The 23,170-nt window shown below is 42.0% G+C and overlaps 1 long non-coding RNA gene across 2 annotated transcripts; it reads right to left on the bottom strand.

The window, feature by feature from the left end:
• Positions 1-1,409: 1,409 nt before the first annotated feature.
• LOC143512371 (uncharacterized) lies at positions 1,410-12,117 on the bottom strand. Of its 2 annotated transcripts, none has more exons than XR_013130448.1 (6): positions 11,960-12,117; positions 11,394-11,699; positions 11,136-11,247; positions 3,158-3,209; positions 2,490-2,597; positions 1,410-1,773 (listed from the first exon to the last, which is right to left on the bottom strand). It is a non-coding gene; the product is annotated as an uncharacterized LOC143512371 (long non-coding RNA). The 2 variants fall into 2 exon arrangements; XR_013130449.1 differs by having other exon boundaries at positions 2,490-2,600.
• Between the last annotated feature and the right edge of the window lie 11,053 nt (positions 12,118-23,170).

Consider the following 23,170-nt stretch of genomic DNA (forward strand, 5'->3'; position numbering starts at 1 on the left):
TTTCTCTTATTTCATCTCCTTATTTATTTTAAATTATATTTAGAATTCTTGAACCATTTAAAAGGTTTCTTGCAGTTTATTTTTTTCATGTTTGACCAAAGTTGTGAACCTATTGTTTTTGTAAGTTTTCAACACATCCCTAGTCAATATGGGGGGGGGCGCAAAAATATTCTCATCTACTAAAGGGGGGCACGGCAGAAAAAGTTTGGGAACCACTGGGGTATGACATGGTGTCGCAAATGGAGTGATAGCCTTACTTATTCAAAATCCCTTTTACCTTGTTCAAATCTCCCACTTTACCAGCACCAAAGCAACCCCAGACCATCACATTACTTCCACCATGTTTGACAGATGGTGTCAGTGGCACTAACTTTGATTCATCTGTCCATAACACTTTTTTCCAATCTTCCTCTGTCAAAAGTCTGTGTTCATTTGCCCATATTAATCTATTTCTTTTATTAGCCAGATATGGCTTTTTCTTTGCCACTCTGCCCTGAAGGCCAGCATTCCGGAGTCGCCTCTTCACTGTAGACATTGACACTGGCGTTTTGCGGGTACTATTTAATGAAGCTGCCAGTTGAGGACCTGTGAGGCGTCGATTTCTCAAACTGGAGACTCTAATGTACTTGTCTTCTTGCTCAGTTGTGCAGCGGGGCCTTCCACGTCTCCTTCTACTCTGGTTAGAGCCTGTCTGTGCTCTCCTCTGAAGGGAGTAGTACACACCATTGTAGGAAATCTTCAGTTTCTTGGCAATGTCTCGCATGGAATAGCCTTCATTTCTCAGAACAAGAATAGACTGTCGAGTTTCAATTGAAAGTTGTCTTTTTCTGGCCATTTTGTGAGTTTAATCGAACCAACAATTGTAATGCTCCAGATTCTCAACTAGCTTAAAGGAAGGTCAGGTTTTCAGCTGTGCTAACCTACTTGCACAAGGGTTTTCAAGGGTTTTCTAAATATCCAATAGCCTCCTTACACAGTTAGCAAACACAATGTACCATTAGAACACTGGAGTGATGGTTGTTGGAAATGGGACTCCATACATCTATGTAGATATTGCATTAAAAACCAGATGTTTACAGCTAGAATAGTCATTTACCACATTAATAATGTATAGAGTGTATTTTTTTGTAAAAAAAAAAACTGCTTTTCTTTCAAAAATAAGAACATTTCTAAGTGACCCCAAACTTTTGAACGGTAGTGTATATATATTACAGTTTGTGTTTTTGTGTTCTCACCATATATATGTACATAAACATATATATCTACATTATATATATGTAGATATATATATATATATATATATATATATATATATATATATATATATATATATATATATATATACATACATATCTACATATATACATATCTATCTATCTATCTATCTATTTATCTCTATCTATCTATCTATCTATATCTATAATAAACAGTACTCAAGATAAGCTCATGATTCCAGAACAATTATGATCAGAAGTCTTCAGGGCCGGAGTGGGACACTTTTTCAGCCCGGGAGTTTCATGCCCAAATGCGGCCCAAAATTATTTTCCCCTCCCAATCGGCCCAAACTAGAGATTGACATGAGCCAGCCCATCGGGAATCCTCCCGAATCTCCCGATTAGCCACTCCGGCTCTGGAAGTCTTGAATAAATAGCTACAGTTTAATATTTGTAGCTTGTCCATTTCCTTATATTGGAATTAGCGTTTCAGCCACTCCAACACCACTGTACAGCAAGGTGAGAGGTGCCATTCTCTTGCAAGAAAGGTTGAAGTTTACTGCACAAAAAAGATTATATTGATTATCATTTTAGAACACGCGTCTTAAAAGCTGCAAAAAAAATCAGGTTATTAATTCACTTAGATTCATTGTGCAATTTGTCTACTTGTCAGAAAGGTTCTCACTGGGAGGAAAGGTCCAAACGGCTTTAAAAAATAAAATCTAAATCTACTTAATGTCATGAACACAATGTCAGTGGCCATGATTACATTTATTCAATTGTTTGTTGCACATCTCACATCAGTCTACTGTACTACATCAAAGGTCTACTGTGAACCTCCACTTCCTGTAGCTCTAACCCCCAGGTGCACTGGCTTGTGACTAATGGGGATCACTTGACAATCAGCTATGATGTGTTTACCCATCATATCATCTGCTTGGGTAATTAAATTGGTCAAATCAAAAGTTTGCAACTTTTAGGAATCCATTACTTTCCTAACTATGCTGATCACATCACTCCTTCACCAACAGTACTGAGGTTGCATTGGTCTTTAGACAATGTGCTGAAAACATGCTCCAGAGACATCTATCTGCAGAGCTGAAGACCTTAGTGAAATTAGCAAATTAGTGAATCTGCTTGTGGTGGGCACTTTGCTTATGCCTGATTTGTCCTTCTATGGTTACATGATTTCAATGAAAATTTGAACTCTTTAGTGAGCTTGTAGGCATTACACCAGGTACACAAAGTGTGCATGAAGTGTAGTGAAGTGCTTACCAGTAAAGCTTTCTGTTGTTTTCAGTTCTGGATTTCTCCATATACTGAGTTGAATCTTTCAAAATATTGACTGCTTTGATATCGGTTCATTTTTCTTCCACGTGTTTGCTGCTTTTGACAAATAAATAATAAATAGTATTTACAACTTATTAGCATATATACTGTAGACCTATGATATTAACACAAAGTAGCTCAATTATTATCTTCGTTTGGTTACAAATATACTTCATGTAACGCTGGGTATCGGCAGAAGGACGAGGCACGAAGTCCAGCTCAAACACAGAGCCGTTACTTTTATTTAAGTGAGATTGCGCAGAGAGCGCACATAAAACATCCAACAACACTAACGTGAGTGACTCAGACAAAGCACGGGACACTGCGCAAACGCACATTAAATAGACAGACCACATAAGCACCGAGTGATGATGAGACGAGCCACAGGTGAGACCGATGAACACTCAGACACAACCACACCCACGAAGATCCACAGATGCAGACGACTAGCCGTAGACAACAAACACACGCCCAAAGGGGAGGGGTCAGGGGCTGTAGCGTGACACTGCATATAGTGGTATGATTAGTGGTATCAATACTAAGAAAAAGTAAAAATGCACATATTAAGCATACATATTTTAATAATTCATTTTAAATACAAAGAAAGAACTCACTAACTCATCTTCTGTTTCCCTGGTACCAGAAGCCCCTTTTCTTTTGTATCTTCTGTAACAAAAATTAAGTGTTTTATTCTCTGACCTGCATTTAAACATGAGTTGACAGTTGTAGCGGATACATATGTTAGTTTATGGATTATGAACGGGGCACCATCCTGATTGCTCAGGAACCAGTATTGTGATAACGGAGTTAGGTGGAATATGGTTTGATCAGTCTCATTACTAAAGGGTTAAGTTCTGGTTCCGCGCAGTGACCTAATACCATCGACCAAAATATGCATTTACCACCGTGACCAGATGAATAAATGTCCACATTTATTAAATGGTTAATATTACAATTGATACAAAGCATATGAATGATTTGGCTCAAATTGAAACTAAACCTATATGTGAATCTACTAATTTAAACCAGGGATATAATAGTGAACAACAAAGAATATAAAATTAAACAACAACAGCGAATGATACAGTTATCGACGGTCATGAGATTTAAATGTATTATATGACTATTCTAAGGCTTGCCTAACTAGCGTAGGACCCAGGGACGGACACGAGGTCTTTAGAGAGAGAATAGAAAAGAAGAAAGAGGAAGTTTGGGCAGGTTAATGGCAACAGTATTTACTATTTTGGACTTCGGGAGAGATAGAAGCTGGCAACCCCAAAACAGCATGAACTGAGCGTCTTACTTCGACGAAGAGGCGTGGCTACGCGGACCAACCGGTGCGCGTTCACGGTTCGTTTCTTGAGGCAGCTAAGGTCTGCGGAGCAGGTCACGTGAGACGGCTCGGGTCGCGGAGACTTAGCGGTGACGTCACAGTCGCAGCTGGAGTGCGCAGACAAACTTGTGAAGATACTTGACTGAGAAAGATGAGCTTGACTTGAACGACTAGACGAAATAAAAGTACTTTTGACGACGAAACGTAGAATAAAGAAAATAAAAGAAAATAAAGAAGAATCTTCTGTTGGACTCGGTGAGAGCGTTAGTTGCGGTTTCTTGGCATCGCTCTTCTGGACATTGCGGTGTTCGGCGTGAGTCCAGCGAACAGTCGCGATGTTTTGGCGTGTTTGAGTCTTTGAGTCTCGGCGACTCTGGCTAAGTTCTCCAAGTCTTCCCAAATTACCAGGCTGCAAAGCTCATTATTTCGCTTCGAGCTAGGGCTTTTAAAACAAGTTTTAGGGGCGTAATTGTAAGGCGCTTTCATGTTCATCAGGCCATTGACCATTGGCCTTTATTAATGAATATTCATGACCTCTGCCCAGACAGGGGAGAGAAAGAGAGAGAGAGCGAGAGAGAGGGGGGGGGGAGCGAGGAGTGCCCGTCTTTCCAGGTCTAGTTAATGACTTAACCAAAGAAGACAGATTAACACAATTCGAAGACAAAGTAAACTAATCCTAAATAAATTGTCTTACATACTCTGCCTAAACAAGAATTAATTTGGTTCTATTAGTCTACACATTGAGCCATTCTCAATTTCCACTTTTGGACAACAAATGACATAATGCACAGACAGGCATAAATGTGAGGTCACATACGTACACATGAGAATGATTACATTCGATGAGTAACATACAAACTAATACATAGATATGCATCAATGTGGTGTGTCAATCAGATAAGGTTGGAATTTAGAGTTTTATGGTCCTTCCTGACTGTGGTCCCAGTGTCCTTCGACGAAGGTTGGTTTTGACCAGCCTCTCTTAGATGGCCTCTCTCCCAAGCTCAGGAGATCATAAGGTCAGCATTGTAGGCTTTTGGGAGGTAAACACCACTATGGATGTGGGTCCTTTGGGGCCTGTTGCTGTTGTAAAGAATCAGTGTTTATCTTTACATACCATCAAAGAAATCTGGGTGAGTCAGTCGCTCAGTTCTAGGCAAAGGATTCCATTTTGGGTGTCACAGTGAAATGGCGTTTAGCTGTCTCCACTACACAGTCTAGCATGTTAGATAATTGATATCTTACCATTTGAATTAAACATATTCCGGTGTAAACGTGTCTAAAAAAATGAAGCAAATGATGTGGGTGTATTTAATCAGTAATAATTGGTATTTTATCTGTAATAATGTTTCATCCAAGGATTTGTCCAATAGCTAAAACATACTTTTCTTACTTTAACATCATTTTGAATTCTCAGTATCAACTAATGTTGAATAATAAGAAGTATTTTGTTCCATCCATCCATCCATCCATCCATCCATTGTCATCCGATTTATCCGGGTTCGGGTCACGGGGCAGTAGCCTAAGCAAAGAGGCCCAGGTTTCCCTCTCCCCAGCCAGCTCTTCTAGCTCCTCTGGGAGGATACCGAGGCGTTCCCAGGACAGCAGATATATGTGGGAGAGGTAGTAGTAGGGGTTCGGTGCATTGTGGATTGGGCAGTGGCCAAAGTATTTTGTTCATGTTTGATAAATTATGAAATAAAAACTATTGTTGATTCAGACTTTGGCTCTGTATACACTGAATGCAATCTTAGTAAAACCAAATCCTGGCTCTGGTCATGCTGTATCAATGTGTCATTTAGATTGAGTTCATTGATTGGTCTGGCACTGTCACATGACTGACAAAGCTGTATTGGTGGACAGAGTACATTAGCAAGTCTGAGAGTGACTCTTAATGAAACATTTCTGTCATCTTGTATCAGTTTTTCCCATCATAGATAAATCAGGGTTGCCAACTCTCACGCATTGAGCGTGAGACACAGGCATTTGACCGTTTTCACACGCTCTCACGATCTCACGCCGAAAAAAATATCCAGTTTATTTACCTTAGATCCACATATATGATTCAATACGTTACTAGTTCGCTAGCTCTGGCGCCATCCACCGGCGATATAACACTGAATCTGTGTCCATTTTACGTTCGCCACCCCCCCCCCCCCCCCGCTCAACAAAATACACTCGCCACCGGCTCCAGGTTAAAATCTCACTCCAAGCGAACGTCAAAAGTTGGCAACCCTGGATAAATGGCTAATAAGAGGATCTTTCTAAACATGCTAGGTACTATCTCTCACACCAAAATGAATGAAGTGCACCTGTAAAATACAGATTTTAAATTATCAATGACATTCTCATGTTGGCTGCAAAACGTTCTGTGGTGGGTTAAGTGGGCTGCTAAGCTGCAAGGTTTGGGAACCCCTGACCTAGATAAAAATGAGCAAAACAAAATGGTCTTTGTTGTTTGTTACTTTTCATTATTTGGTGCAGGGGTTTTTCACAGCAGACCCAAGATGCACACTGTGCAAAGTAACATCTGAGATAATCCTGCACTTAGATGCTGACAGGGACATCTTATACTGAAACACAACTAAGTGGCAGGAATCATATGGTGGAACATATGCAAAGCATTTGAGCTGTACACATCAGGAACATCACACTTCACAGATTATGATCCAGTGGAACCTCTAGATCCAGACAATAAGCAGTGGCAAATAAGGGCTAACCAACCAGACACTGTGATAAGAAAGACAAACCAGCAGTGGTTATACTGTACAGTAGCTGTATACAGTAGCAGGCAGTCCTAGCTTCGCACAGAGAGCGGAAAAAGACACAAGAAGACTAAATACATGCATAGATGCAAATCAACAATTTCTAAAGCAGCATTGAACACTAAATTTTAACTAAGCGCTGTGTGCAATGAGGTTTAAGGTATTCTGGGTGTTCTAGCCATACTCTCGTTGCTTTCACCCTCTGGCCAATAGCCTGCCACCATTAAAGTACTTAACCAATCTAAACTCTATTACGTTAAGATGTATTTATCCATGACATTTTGTTTCACTTGGGTGCAGATAAAAAATATTTTCCCTGTCATGTATCAGCATTGGGAAAATCAGAAAATCAGATATGTAAATGAATCGAAACAAACATGTGATAACCTGCATAAATCAGGTAATGGCTATAATAGAACATCAGAGGTTATAAGAGAAAATATATTCCTCAGCTACATGTGAGGTTTTAGACGACTGAAACTGTTGTGAACTTAGAACAGGACACAAGTGTACCACGACCACAAGCACATTTAGGATGGTTCAAGAGGCATTTTGAGAACACTGGCAAGGAATTGCAGAATTTGGTTCCATCTTGGGGACAACTTACTACCTTCAACAACATATCCACCAACAAGCTATTTGAAAAGCATGCACAAAGGAAGCCTCCATGTCAAATGACATCATGATCTACCTCAAACGTGACTGCCTGTGCTAGGAAGCTACAAACAGGGTGTACAAACAGGGCAATATTCCAGCAACACAGTAACCCAAATCATTCCACATGATGCAGAGTGCAAGTATAAGAGTGCAAGAGACTACCTGGAGACAGGTGGATGGACTTCAGCTGGGGAGTGGCAGAAATGGTGGATGGAGCAGGGATAGGGACAATAAAAGCACATGGCTAGGGCACCAAACAAGAGATAACACAGGGGAGCAATGCAGACAAGGCTGGTACCTTGTAATGGTACCAGTAATTCTGGAGGACCTATATTAAATTTGTTTTCCTGTACAAAATTTGCTTACATTATGTAGTTTAAAAATATTTAAAGTTGTTTAATAAAGACAGAAGCTGAAAACTATGAATGTTGATCAACTCGCCAAGACCAACACTTGCTGAAATGCATTTCTGTCACGTTGAGGACCCCGGCCCCTCCCCTTTGGGCGTGTGTATACGTAGTCCACGTGCTTTGTCTGCGTCAGTGGAACTCCATGGTGATGGCTATGTCGTGTGAATAATGTGTCTCACCTGTGAATCATCTCGTAATCACGTGGGGCTAATGTGGTTTGTCTATTTAATGTGCACTCGCGCAGTGTCCTGTGCTCGTCGTTGTCTAAGTCTACACGTTGTGTGTGCTTGCTCCGTGTTGTCCGTACGCTATTGCGCAATATTTGTGAAAATTAAAGGTGACGTTAGTGGAAACCCAGGATTCTGTGTCTCATCCTTCGCCACGACCCCAACGTCACAGAACGACAAGCCGTCTGAGACACCAAGTGGAAAATACCAGGCTATAAATCAAAGCCGAAAAAGGGGAAGAAACCCAGCAAGCGGCATCACTGCTCTTCTCCCTCTCCTCCGCGCCGCAAAGCCCTGCCAACTCTGGCGCAGCTGACGCTGGACCCCGAGTGTGCGTACCTGCTGTGCGCGGCTCGGGAGACTTTCATACCCGAGCTGGCCGAAGAATATCGCGGGACAGCTGCTCGGGTGTGGGTAGAGAGGCACCCCTCTCCTTCTCGGGAGCTGTCGCCCCTGCGGGTGGGCATCCTTGAGCTGGAGGAGGACCCCCCGGTCGAGAGGAAGTCTCCTCTCCGCGCCAGGAGGCTGTGCCTACGCAGGCGCAGCTGGAGCAGGATCCTGCCTGCGCCTTCCAGCTGGCCGCGGCACGGAGGACGCAGTACCCCGAGTTGGCAGAGAAGCTCCGCGAGGGGGCGGTGCGGATTTGGCGTGAGTGCCAGCGACGCCCTTCTCCAGCACGCGCCCTCTCGCCTCTGAGGGTGGACTCCTGCGTCTACGGGGCTGTCGAGTCCACCCCGGAGAACGAGTTCGGAGAGGGGGACTCCGAGGAAGAGCAGGACGAGGAGGAGGAGGATTACCCTCCGTCCATCTACTCCGCTCCCACCGTGGACTATGTTGGGGAGGGGGAGGAGGAAGAGGAGTACCCTCCCTCCGTCTATGACGACACTACCGTAAACTACGGTGAGGAGGAGCAAGAGGACTACCCTCTGTCCGAGAGCGATGCGTCTACCGTCGACTACGGGGAAGAGGAGGAGGAGGAGGAGTCGGAGGAAGACGACTACCTCCCTCCGTCCATAGTTCCCACTCCCTCCGTAGAGGAAGGCGAGGAGGAGGAGCAAGAGGTCTATCCTCCGTCCGTGGGCTCGGAGATGCCCGAGTTCGCGGACAGCGACCTCTACACAGAGGAGGAAGACGCCTACACGGAGGACGAGGAGGAGAGCCTTCCCTCCTCCGTGGGGACTGTAAAGGAGCGGAGGACTCCGGGGGAGAACGCGCCCTCCAGATCCTCCGGGGCCAGCCCCATGGACTGTTCCCGGGGTGAGAGTCCGGCAGAGTCCATGGAAGGGATCCTGGAGGGTGAGGAGGAGAAAATGGACACAGCGGAGGAGCTCCCCCACGCTGCACCTGGTACGTCCTACAGCCACGCTGCACCCGGTACGTCCTACAGCCGTGCTGCACCCGGTACGTCCTACAGCCGCGCTGCACCCGGTACGTCCTACAGCCGTGCTGCACCCGGTACGTCCTACAGCCGCGCTGCACCCGGTACCACCTACAGCCGCGCTGCATCTGGCACGTCCGCCCGCCGCGCTGCACCTGGCACGTCCACCCGCCGCACTGCACCTGGCACATCCGCCCGCCGCGCTGCACCTGGCACGTCCGCCAGCCGCGCTGCACCTGGCACGTCCGCCAGCCACGCTGCACCCGGCGGAGGGTTTGCAGCGAAGGCAGGAGGAGGACTGCCCAACGCAGCACCAGCAGCTCCTGATATCTCTCCCCTACTCGCTCTCCTCCTGGCGCGAAGCCTGGCGCCAATGTCGTGTGTGTGTGTACCAGTGTTAGTCTTCCCCTTTGTGTGCCTAAACCATTTTTCCCTCGCGTGCCACTGTGTGTAAGCGTGCCTGTGTGTGTGTTTGTGACCGTGCCGTTCAATGTGTCTAACGTTTTTTCCCCAGTCTTCCCAGGGAGGGTGTGCTAGGCGATTCGTGACAGACGCTTCGCCAAGGGCAGTCACCTCCCAGACGCAGGACTGAGCGCGTCGGATCCGCCCATCGTCGTGGGTTTGGGGCACTCGGTCCTGTTGGCACCCCGGGACGGGTAGTGCCCTTGGAGGGGGTGTCTGTCACGTTGAGGACCCCGGCCCCTCCCCTTTGGGCGTGTGTATACGTAGTCCACGTGCTTTGTCTGCGTCAGTGGAACTCCGTGGTGATGGCTATGTCGTGTGAATAATGTGTCTCACCTGTGAATCGTCTCATAATCACGTGGGGCTAATGTGGTTTGTCTATTTAATGTGCGCTCGCGCAGTGTCCTGTGCTCGTCGTTGTCTAAGTCTACACGTTGTGTGTGCTTGCTCCGTGTTGTCCGTGCGCTATTGCGCAATATTTGTGAAAATTAAAGGTGACGTTAGTGGAAACCCAGGATTCTGTGTCTCATCCTTCACCACGACCCCAACGTCACAATTTCATGCTATAAGGTAAGACTTTGACAACCTGTATAACGTAGCCTTAACAGAGAGGTTTAGCGGTCAATATCTGGTATAAGCCAAATTTTATAAAAATGAAGTGAATAATTTATTTTTCTGATAGGAAAATTTGTATCAGAGTAACTGTTGCGTTACTGATCTGAGATCTGAAGTCTGAGGTCTGATTAATGATATCAAAACCTCCTGTCAAATCGTATATACAATAAAATATGCACTATATAATATACCATTCAATGATAATAGGAGAAAATTAGGTAAATTAATTAGGAGATTCATTAGGCTTTCTAAGTAGGTGTTAAGATGTCCATCTGATGTTTATCAAATCAGGACTGGATTTCCCAAATGCATATTAAAACAAAGATCTTTACAGATATCCCAAGTCTCCCGGAAGCTGCGGGAGTCTCCCGCATTTCGGTAGTGTCTCCCTGATACCCGCGAGTCACATATAATCTCCCGGAATTCAGAACGAGTGACCCACACAAACGCGCACACAGGCGACAGACTTTTTTGTTTTCTCTAATCGCGAGTGGGAAGGAGAGAGAGGGGGTTCTGATTGGCCTGTTCACCGCTCAACAACTTACTTATATTCGCCGCCACCCCCCCAACAACTTCAACACCTTAACCTCAACTTTTGCAACTTGGGATGCCTGTCTTTAAAAGGTAAAGTGTGTGTTATGTGTCTATGTGTATTGTAAAAGCCTTTGGGAAACAAGGTCCAGATGGGTAAAAGACTCCTGTGATCTATCACAGTGTCTTGAAGTGTCTTGTAGTCATGACTCACCTGTGAGTCCACACAGTACAGAAGATAATGAGACACACTGCAATGACTCCTGTAACTGAGGGCACCGTGTAGAGTAGTATATCTTTCAGTGGAAGTGGTTTGCTCTCCTTGACTGGCAACAAAATCAGGTGAAAAAAAAATACTTAGCATTTGACATGTTTATTGTTAATTACAAAATGTATTACATTAAATGGGGATCATTTAAAATAGATTTTACAATTTCTAAAAATGAATTTCAAAACCATTAATGATATTTACCTTCTATGATTAATATCCATTGTTGCTTTAATGGGAAACACTCATAAAGTCCTCCGTCTGAAAGCTGTACATTAGATATCTGTAGTTTGTATGGATATTGGGGGTCAATGTGCATCCTGTTTGAAGTGTAGTTTGTCTCAGTTTTGTTCATACGTGGGCTACGGTTATAAAGCAGACTGCCGTTCTTACGCCAGACAGCATCATCCTTGTTATTCCAACTTGCATTGCAGGTCAAAACAACATTTTCTCCCTGAGATGCATTAATGTTGATGGGGAAACTTGATTTATCAAGGGGGATGATAAAATCTGCAGGAGAAACAAATTATTTTGTCACAATTCGTTTGGCACTCACCAAAACGTACTGCATCAAATTAACCCACACACAAGATCTTGAGAGCTTTTTAATAATATACTATACACTTCAGAATCTCATATTTACCTATATAGATAAATTGATTCTCCTTTTAACTTACAAATCATACTGAGTGACGTTTATTTAGTGGCAGCGAGAAAGTGACACGTGTTACATTACTCAGGTTATCATAACAAAAACAAGACTGAAATACCTCCATAAGCTTGGAGAAAGAAGACAACGCAGCAGCCCAGATGCAAAATCCCAGTTTGAAAAACCACCATTTCTGTGTTTTCCCCCATGTGATCAAATAAGTGTGTATTTCTGACACACATTCAGCGCTGTGTGAGATGCTGCTGGTGTGTGCGGATACTGAGGATGGGAGGAAGTGGGTTTATGAAAGCAGAACGTGTCTGACAGCAGACAACAACGCCTCAGACCGTGCAGTTGTGAACATTAAAGTGAACTTAACACCTTTGTACTTAGTGAACAATTTGCAGTAATATCTGATTAATACTCATGACAGTGAATAAATAACAACCCATTACTCTCTTACAAAAAATTGTTTTACACACAGTGTGTATGAAGGCAGGAGCTAGAGTGTGAAAACATCAGTTATCAGCAGTTTCACTGTTCTATCACTGGGCAGAAAAATGCTGACATTGCTGTATTTCATAAAGAAGACTAGATAAATTACTTATATTTAGCAGAACTGCATGGTTTATAGCACCAAACATTTCACTAATGCTGAAGATGCATTCAACATATGAGCAAATTAGAAGGAGACAAGTTGAATCAGATGTGTATCAGCAAAGGAAATACTTAGATCCACCAGTGGTGTACTAGAACTGCAAAACTATTTCTAACAGATCATTGCCTGCCCATTGCTGTTGTACATGTAAATAAAAGAGGATCTGACACAGTTGCATCTAAATATTCTTAACAGATGTTACCTCTTTGATCAGACTACTGAAAGCAGTACTTTACTGAGAGCTGTGCACAGTGAATGAGTTTTGAATGAATAAACTTTTTACCAATTTGACGTACATGCAGGTAAGCCTTGTGGTTTCAGTCTTGTGTAATAAATCAGGATAATACAGCATATAGTTTAAAACTGCATGATATGGTTTAGTACAATAACATCTTCCTGAAAAGAGTGGTGGTCCCAGATATACACGGTCTGTTAATATTACTTATTATATCTTCTCACAAATGTGGGAAAACAGATTTCCGGTCTAAAGTGCTTGAGGAGCACAAATAACAAATAACAGTGAGTTTTGAGTATATTACTGTGTTTATTATGTAGGCAAGTGGCGGCTGACATAATGAGATGGTGGGAGTACAATGTGGTTGGGCTCATGTTGGTTTTGTAAGAAACTAACACAGGAAGCAATTGTCTGTTGAAAGTAATGCTGGCTGTACACCAACAGGGAATGATCTTTAATTTGCAGGGGACTTTTAACAGTCTTAAAACAGTGGCATGTTTTGTTGTTTTCTGAAAAAACAGCAATAGTGAATTAACCTCATCATTGAGCTGCATTTATTCTTATAGACAAATATGTGATCAAAAGTAGAGCTTAATAACTCTGAGTTTAAAACAGTTCTTTCCCCATTCATTCAGGTTAAGTGTGATTTCTCCTTTCCCACAGTAGACCCAACCAAGAAAAAAACTGAAGTTGGCATTTCTACCTCTTTAACAAGAGGTGACTTTGGTGTGACACTGTGGCATAAATGAACACTTCCCTTTTTCCACAGATGAAGTTGTTCAGTCTGTTTTCGAGGGTTTGCTCTTGTACCATAACTCTGGTATTAAGCAGACTTGTGTCTGGTTTAATATAAAGATTTTATTTCTGGATTTAACTTTTGCAGTATTGCACAAAAATGTTTATTCTGTGAGTGGTACAAGTGACATTCATAATACTTATTTAACATTCATGGAATTCTAATTCACTAGTATAGTAAAATATGCACAAACAATAAACACACTTAATGTTCAATATCCATTGTATTCTCTTGAACTGGATGCTTTCTACTAATACCAGTATCACTGAGTTTGCATGCATGTGACCGAACTGAACATTCTGCATGTACCTTTATACCAAATCATCAGCCAGTGACCTGTTGGGCTTCTAGTTGCTGCAGGTTTGACAGCAGAGATCTGCAAAAATATTTATCAACACTTTCAAATTCAAACTCTGAATCTTAATATACTTATTTTTGTCAATATACAGACTTATTCAGTTTAACCCAGTTAACCAGGTACAGCAGTTCAACAGAGATGCAGAACATTACACAGAGATGAAAGCGTGAGCTGCAGTGCAGAAAGAAATATAACATTAACCATGAAGACTTGGACACGTTTAGCGAAGCAGGATGATACATGATGATAATATCCTGATGCTCAACCCTAATCTGATAAGCACAATAACATGTTTGGCCACGTGCTTAAAGTATCTCTTGCTCACTCAGGATTGCGTGAGATACTACTGGCTGAAGGAAGTGAGTTTTTGAAAGCAGCATGCCTCAGAAAGCAGACCACAACCCCTCAGTGAGTGAGGTGGCAAAACCAGCTTACAGTCATGAGCACTAAGGTGTGCTCGATGTACTTGATCTTATTTCTTTAACCTCGCCAGCCTTCCAGGCTCCTATGACTCCTGTTGCTGCTTTGTCTGTGATGTGTCCTTGGATGTTTGTGAGATTGTCGTGAAGTTTGTTTTCACAGGTCGTCCATATGAGGGCGCATTAAGAGGAGCCAGCGAGAAAGTGAAGATGTAACTCATTATTCTTACATGGACAACCTGATTGAGTTTTGCAATCATACACCTGTCCCTGCTCTTTGACTAACCCCAGCTCCATGTATCGTCTTGTTTTCTGTCCCTGCTTGACTAACCCCAGCTCCTGTCCCTGCTCCTTGACTAACCCCAGTTCCTGTCCCTGCTCCTTGACAATCCCCAGTTTCTGTCCCTGCTTCTTGACTAACCCCAGCTCCTGTCCCTGCTCCTTGACTAACCCCAGTTCCTGTCTCTGCTCCTTGACTAACCCCAGGTCCTGTACCTGCTCCTTGACTAACCCCAGCTCCTGTCCCCGCTCCTTGACTAACCCCAGCTCCTGTCCCTGCTCTTTGACTAACCCCAGCTCCTGTCCCTGCTCCTGTCCCTGCTCCTTGACTAACCACAGTTCCTGTCCCTGCTCCTTGACTATGCCCAGTTCCTGTCCCTGCTCTTTGACTAACCCCAGCTCCTGTCCCTGCTCCTGTCCCTGCTCCTTGACTAACCACAGTTCCTGTCCCTGCTCCTTGACTATGCCCAGCTCCTGTCCCTGCTCTTTGACTAACCCCAGCTCCTGTCCCTGCTCCTTGACTAACCACAGTTCCTGTCACTGCTCCTTGATTAAGCCCAGTTCCTGTCCCTGCTCCTTGACTAATCCCAGTTCGTGTCCCTGCTCTAACCCAAGCTCCTTTTTTATCTTGCTTCCTATCTCTGCTCCTCGTCTTGCTCTGGTTCTTGTCCCTGCTTGTCTCGCTTCAGCTCATGTGCTTGCTGTTATCTCTGGCTTGTCTTGTTTTTGTTCCTGTTTTCGGTTTTGTTTTGCACATCGGGGGCTGGGAGTTGGAGGGGTGTTATTGTCAGGGTTACCCCTCCATTGCTGTTGCAGTTTCTACAGTGACGTCGAGCCAAGTACTGCCTTGTTTTGATTTTGTTCTTGTTTCCACTCCTTTGTTTTAGTTTTGCCTTTGATTTTTTGCAGCTGTCTCCTTTTCTGCCTTGTGTATTCATTCCCTGTTTATTTCGGTCTTCAGTGTTGGTCATTGCACTAAGCTTTTTCTATGTGCTTCTCTGTATACCTTTTTTGCCTGTTTCATTGTTGGCCTGTTCTATGTTTGGTTCATTCCATCAGCCTGTTTTAGATTTCTCACCTTCAATCCTCAAATGGCCCTTGAAATGCGCACCAGAATTTGTGGTCACATGGCTGTGGGCCAAAATTAAAGTTCAGATGTTACTGGTCACAATTATTGTATAACGAATCAAGCATTCAAATCAATTGGTGGACTTTTATTAATTTTCTTACGCATGCCTTGAAGCTTCAGCTTAAAAGGTAACATCATTACTGTTTCTGTTTATTTCGTCTTTTTCTTTCAGAATGAATTCTGTTTTTTTTTTCTTTCTGATTCTGCTGTGCCTCCTCACCGTGGCCCATAGCTATGAGCACGATTCTGGACTTGACTTCAATATGAGTCACTCTTCTTTGGATTTCTCTCACATTCATGTCTATATATGTATGTCTATCCACATGTCTCTGTAAATATCACCTTTATATAAACTTATATCACAATGTGCTCTCATATATGTAGTTGCTTATATGGATTAGCTGTCAGTAGATCACTAGTCATAGGCATAACTGGTTCACCACCTTTCACCACCTTTGTTATGGGCCCAACCTAGACTGGGACGTAACAATCTACAATAGTGTTCAGTTACTCAGCAGCATGTTAAATGACTGTGCAGCTGAAATTAGTACACAATACAGGAACAGATAAACGAGTGCTGTCATTGGATGTCTTGGATGCAACCATTGCTCAGGGGGATACACATGTAGTTTAGGACATTTCTGAGGCAAAGGCCAAATTTTCCATTTGTCGTGGAAGGTGTTTTGTGCATTGGCGGACAGTGTAAAACTTTCTTTCACACGTTTCATGAAAATGTCAGTGTTGCCAAATACTGCTGAACTCTAATGGTTTAATAAGCATTGGTCTGACAAAGGCCAATGAAAAGCAAAGTCTTTTCCCCAATTTCACAAAATAGAAACAATTTGCAAGTAACATGACACTTTTCATTCTTCTACAACAGCATGTACCTGGACATATATTTGCTCTCTCACTGAGAATAACAAACCCCGGCAAGCAGCACGGTAGTGGTGATGGAAGGTATTAACAAACCAAAAACTGCTCAGTGTGTTTTAAGTGCATAGATGCATAGAGGAAACTGAAATGGTATGTGACCCTCCCGCTAGTTTAAGTCTCTCATGTCCCTTGCTCTAATGCGGCTTCTGAAAGTCCCACAACCTCGTGACAAATGTACTGTTCTGACCCTGTGGTCCACACACACATGCTGACACCATTACACTGTACCTGTTCTAGATTATCTAGATTTTTTAATCAAATAACTGAAAACATCACAACTTTTACATTGTTTTCATTATCTATTCATACACTAATATAATTAGTAAACACTATGTAAACCAATAGTTACAAAAAGCTGTTAAACCAAACAAGTCATGTTGACAATAGACATTTAAAATAGACCATAAGAATAAACACAGTGAACAGCAGTAGTAAAAGAGAAATGACAAAATGTGTAGGTACAATGGAATTCTCTTGTTTAACTATATGCAGTTTACAGAGAAATTTCCTGCCTGTGGGGTAACCACAGTCTTAAGAGAGTTTCAGTGTGCCTTCTGTGTTCCTGGACCTGTGCGGTTAGTAGACAGAAACTACTACCACTTTGTATGACTAAATGAGAGAAATGTATGACTAGAATGTACGTAGGTAGATTAAATAACACCAATTTATAAATCCACTTCAAATGGATAAATATCTTACATACAAAGACAATATGAACATATTCTGATGAATTGATGAATACAATATTCCTAGCAGGACTTTAAAGTGTGGTTAATAGTGTAAAATGCTTCTTCGTGTAGAGTGATCAATCTGTTTTAATGTATTTTAACATGGTAACACAAAACATCATTTGTACAACCAGTGTTAAGAACTAGAGAAATAGCAATAGTGGAGATCAGAAGGTCAGACAGCCCTCAAATGCTTGTCTGTTTCTTCATCACTTGTTGTGTGGCTGGAAACACCGTGTTGGATCAGCTGTGGTTGTCTATCTTTATTAGCAACACTGAACAGCAACCGTCTTTCATGTTCACCTCAGACCTGAGGCTGACACCATCCTACGTTGTGACCGACGCTTAAATGTTTAAAAAAACAAACTTTTAGAGTTGACTTCCGCTTGTTCTCCGGTGTCAGTTGAGAAGTTTGCAGATAGGTATGAAGGCGAGACTTCTAACCATTATGTGTTGCCGTGTGTTAGACAAATTTTGATGTCTTTACAATCTTTTTTATACACACAATATCCACTCATTTATTCTGACTCTGCACCTATACATGAGTGAAAATACAGGGAGGCTGATGTGCTTGCCTTGAGTCATTCTTTTTACAAGCCACCCTTCCTGTAATTAAAATGTAGGTTAAACTGTAACATATACCGTGTTACTCCCCAGCCAGTTTAGAATTTCATCAAACCCTTTTCCAGACCTTTTCAGAACAGACCCATAATGGTAATATTAATATATAATAATATATATTAATATATTTTAATAATATTTTTTATCCAATAGTGAATTGAATTGTGTTTAATAAAAAAACATGTTATGTCTGTGATATACTGGCATTTGCATACTATGTTTCTTGCTTTTGACATAAATATGAGAATAATTGAAATGTGACTCCATATGACAGAAAATATTGTACAAATTAATATGGGTGCATATGATTGCAAACATGACCTATAAAAACCTGTGAGTGCTGGTATCATCTTGAGCTACATGCAGACCCAAAATATTATTGTGGAATTCTCAGTTTCACTGCTCCAATAAATATTCTGAAATTTCAATAATCAAGTAATTTAAGTAATTAATTTCCAATTTAAGTGAAATTCACACATTATGTTTCAGGTTGACACATAAATTATGTCATAATTTATAATACTAAGATCTTCATCTCCAACATTTGTTTATGCAACTTAGTGCCACTAGAGGGAGACAGATCACCCATCTGATTACAGAACAGACATTTCTCAACAAGACTTATAACATCTGTTTTTTTTTTATTGCAGTCTATCAATAATGTCAACGATAACCAAAAGAACCAATAATCAACGAACCAAAAGCTGTTAGTACATGCAAGTCTGTTCACAGTAGAAAGACAAACAGACCAACCCGTCTAAACAGTCAGTGGTGCTGCTTCCCCCAGCTCTGTCTTCCCCCACACTTGGTTGTGGTCCTTCAGACATTCATGTGGTATTTATGGATGATGCTGCTCACATGGAGGCTGGTGTCCATGTCTGGAGTCATTCCTTTACACAGGTGCACGCCAAATAAACCAGCAGACACCATCGTGATTACAAAGATTAAGATGTCTGTACGTTTATTCAATATTTATTCCAGTGTGTGTGTGTATGGAGGTGATTATTTAGAGTAGCATACTCTCTAAGGAACACTGTGTCTAATCAAATGTCTTATCAGCAGTTCAAACTAGGCTGGTCATATTTCAACTTTCAAGTAATGCACTAGCATATCTTTAAAACATTCCTGTAATTTAAATGTACAAGTTTAAACTGTATTCATTTACGGAGTTACTGCTTTCTCCCCAGCCCGTCTAAAATTTCACCTCTTCAGAACAGACCCATAATGGTAATTATAGTCTATAATAATATATGGTATTCAATAGGGAGAGCTGCTGCTCACTGTTGTATTTAAGAAAAAAAAACATTTTAAGTCTGCGATATACAGTAGAAACCTGTAACTCGACTGCCTCAGTACTCAACATATTTGGAGTTCGACACAAAATTTCGAGAAAATTTTGTCTTGGAGCTGAAACAAAACTTCGGGATCCGACCCGACTCATGTGACTTTTGTAAACAAAATAGAGTTCATGCTTCTGTCACATGCCACTAGTTGGCATTAGTTGGCGTTGTTGCTCAATGGGTTTTAAACCAGTTTGAGGCTGAGCTCCAAGCTTTTGCTGTGTTTTTGTTGTTTTTTGTGTTTTTGTACTGTTTTAGACAAAAAACATTGGTCCCAAGAAGTGTCAGGTTCCAGGGTTCTACTGTACTGGCATTTTCAGACTATAATTCTTACTTTTGACATACATCTAATTAGAATAAATAAATAAAAATGACTCCATATGACTGAAAATATACAAATTATGATGTGTGCACAAGTTTACAAAAATGGCCTATATAAATATGTGGGTTTGGTGTACAGACATGAGACATATGTAGACAAAGAATTTTAATGTTTTCCTTCTTTCAATGTTAACCTAAGTGATAAATCAGTTACAACTGTTCCGTGCATTACTCTTTAGAAGCACAGCACTTTAGCACATGGTGATACAAAGGTTTGCCTTCTACCCTGCAGTGTAACCACAAATGACCAACTGCCTAACACTAAGGTGTTTTCTAGCACATAAACCTACATGTGTGGGTGTGCATGTTTGTGAGCATGTAGCTATACTAAACCAAACCAGGAAACAGCACATGTATAGAAGCAGCATTACACAGTACAATGTTTCTCATACTTCAAGTCTCCCAAACCTTATGTAAGTAACATTAAGTATGAAGTGGGGTTGGATATGCCGGCTAGACAGGCCTGCAGACAATATATACGTACGCGATAGTCTAGACACGGGAGGAGAAATAAAGGTGAAAAACTCAGACAGCCAATTGCAAAGACTTATCAGCTACAGCCGGAATTTTTCAACAATTACACATTAGAAGGGCATTACTCTTTTCCTCACACAAATCACCCTATTTGGCTCAAGCATCCATTACCTCAGTCCTTGGCACAACTGACAGAAGAAAAAAAAAAGAAAACAACCCCCAGAGCTCAAAAAAATATTTTTGTACAACAACCCAGGTAGTAAAGGTTTGTGTACTCTAAACCCTATGCACTATATTGCCTAAAGTATTCGCTCATCTTCCTTGATTCACATATGAGCTTCAGTGACATCCCATTCCTAATCCATAGGGTTCAATGTGATGTTGGTTCACCCTTTGCAGCTAGAACAGCTTCAATTCTTCTAGGAAGGCTGTCCACAAGGTCTAGGAGTGTGTTTATGGGGATTTTTGACCATTCTTCCAGAAGTGCATTTGTGAGGTCACTTGCTGATGTTGGACGAGAAGGTCTGGCTCTCAGTCTCCGCTCTAATTCATCCCAAAGGTGTTCAATTGGGTTGAGGTCAGGACTCTGTGCAGGCCAATCAAGTTCATTCACACCAGACTCTGCCATCCATGTCTTTATGGACCTTGCTTTGTGCACTGGTGTACAGTCATGTTGGAAGAGGAAGGGGCCAGCTCCAAACTGTTCCCACAAAGTTGGGAGCATGGAATTGTCCAAAATGTCTTGGTATGCTGAAGCATTCAGAGTTCCTTTCACTGGAACTACAGGGCCAAGCCCAGCTCCTGAAAAACAACCCCACACCATAATCTCCTCGTTACCAAACTTAACACTTGGCACAATACAGTCAGACAAGTACTGTTCTCCTGACAACCGCCGAACCCAGACTCGTTCATCAGATTGGCAGATGGAGAAGCACGATTGGTCACTCCAGAGAACTCGCCTCCACTGCTCTAGAGTCCAGTGGCGGTGTGCTTTACACCACTGCATCCGACGCTTTGCATTGCATGTTGTGATGCATGACTTGGATGCAGCTGTTCGACCATGGAAACCCATTTCATGAAGCTCTCTGCGCACTGTTCTTGAGCTGATCTGAAGGCCACATGAAGTTTGGATGTCTGTAGTGATTGACTCTGCAGAAAGTTGGGGACCTCTTTGCACTATGCGCTTCAGCATCTGCTGACCCTGCTCCGTCAGTTTGCGTGGCCTACCACTTCGTGACTGAGTTGCTGTCGTTCCCAAACACTTCCATTTTCTTATAATACAGCTGACAGTTGACTGTGGAATACTTAGGAGCGAGGAAATTTCACGACTGGATTTGTTACACAGGTGGCATCCTATCACAGTTCCCCGCTGGAATTCACTGAGCTCCTGAGAGCGACCCATTCTTTCACAACTGGAGGAGTGTTGGGGCGCTCAGCACGTCCTTGGCGTGGGGTCTCGATGGCAGCTCCACGTGCAATCGACCTAGCTTTGTCGGGCTTACAAAAAACCCAACCTGCACAAACAGGGGAACATCAGAGAGATTTCTTTAAATAAAATAACATCAGATCTGACAATTTTATCTGTAATCAGCAACATTCAACAGCTCTCTGGCCTTTAGACAGCGCTACATCGCCTGGTGGGTCAGTGTAATGTTCGATTTTCAGACTTGTCGAAGGAAAATTTTCCATTTGGATGTAAACCACAATTACTTATTTTTTCATTTGGTAGAATACATAAAAATTGGCTTTCATTAATTTCCCCCATTTTCAAATGTTTCATTTTTGCACATTAGAATATGTATTTTAGAAAGACGAGTCCTTACCTAAGTTTCTGATTTCCCGTATTTGCCTACTGTAATATGAAGTGGAACGATTGTACCATGGTAAAGTGTACAGTGCTGTATCTACGCTTCATTACGTGCCAGTCTGTAGCCTACCTGTACAGTAGGCTACGTATCCTGAAACACCTGAAGATGTTGGGAAATCGAATGAAAGCCAACGAGCCACAAGCTAGCACTATCACATTACACGCCCGTTCATAACTGCATCCTGTCGCAAACCTACATCACACAACATTTCTCCCGATTGGTTTTTAGAGAACAACTCTACCATTTGGTGAAACAATTATTATTTGTGAATGTACAATTTAGCATAACCACATCTTACACTTATTCAGATACATAGATAACGTTAAACACTCACCGGGGAATACAACTGAAAAGGGACTCGACCATTTCCTGATTCCTGATAGTTATTGGAATCATAAGTATCAAAGGTAACAAATTAGGACATTGTAATACTGTTTCCACTAAGTTTTCTTTACTTTTCCCATCTTTTTTGCTCACAGTACCTGCGGAAACAATATGCGATTTCTTCTTCTCCCCTAATCTGTATTTGCGGCTTCAGCAGTGAAGCCATAGACCACCTTCTGGTTGAACCGAGTACTGCACATGAGGTAATGAAACTCAATAAAAACAAGATAAAAGTCAGTGTGTTCAACTTAGGCGGGTTACACTTATATTTATTAATATATAACATTTTTGAGTACATTACAGTACATTACTGGAAACAGAATTACAGTAAAAATGTAGTTTATCACTGGAATTACAACATCATTTACCAATCAGATACACATCCAGCAAACTAACTAGTTATTGTAAGCAGTTACATTTTTGTGGTACTACAAAATCCAGGTAATTTCTACATGATTAACTCAGAAATAGAAAAAATTCTGGTCTGAAGTTGTGGAAATTCATAGAAAGCAGTGACAGATGTGAGAAACCATCTTGAGAAGCCAAACCTCAACACGGCAGTGCTGCTACTTCATATTTTGGCATTTGTATAGACCTAAGACAAGAATGTAGAAGAGTGGACTGTAAGTTGCCTGCATCATAAGGTTTAGTGTGGTGAGGTTAAGCCAACGACTGACACCAGATGAGAGTGAGCTGGGATGGTGGGAGGAGCATGAGTGTGGTTGTGTT

This window comes from Brachyhypopomus gauderio, chromosome 4 (assembly GCF_052324685.1).
Source record: "Brachyhypopomus gauderio isolate BG-103 chromosome 4, BGAUD_0.2, whole genome shotgun sequence".
NCBI classification, from domain to species: domain Eukaryota; kingdom Metazoa; phylum Chordata; class Actinopteri; order Gymnotiformes; family Hypopomidae; genus Brachyhypopomus; species Brachyhypopomus gauderio.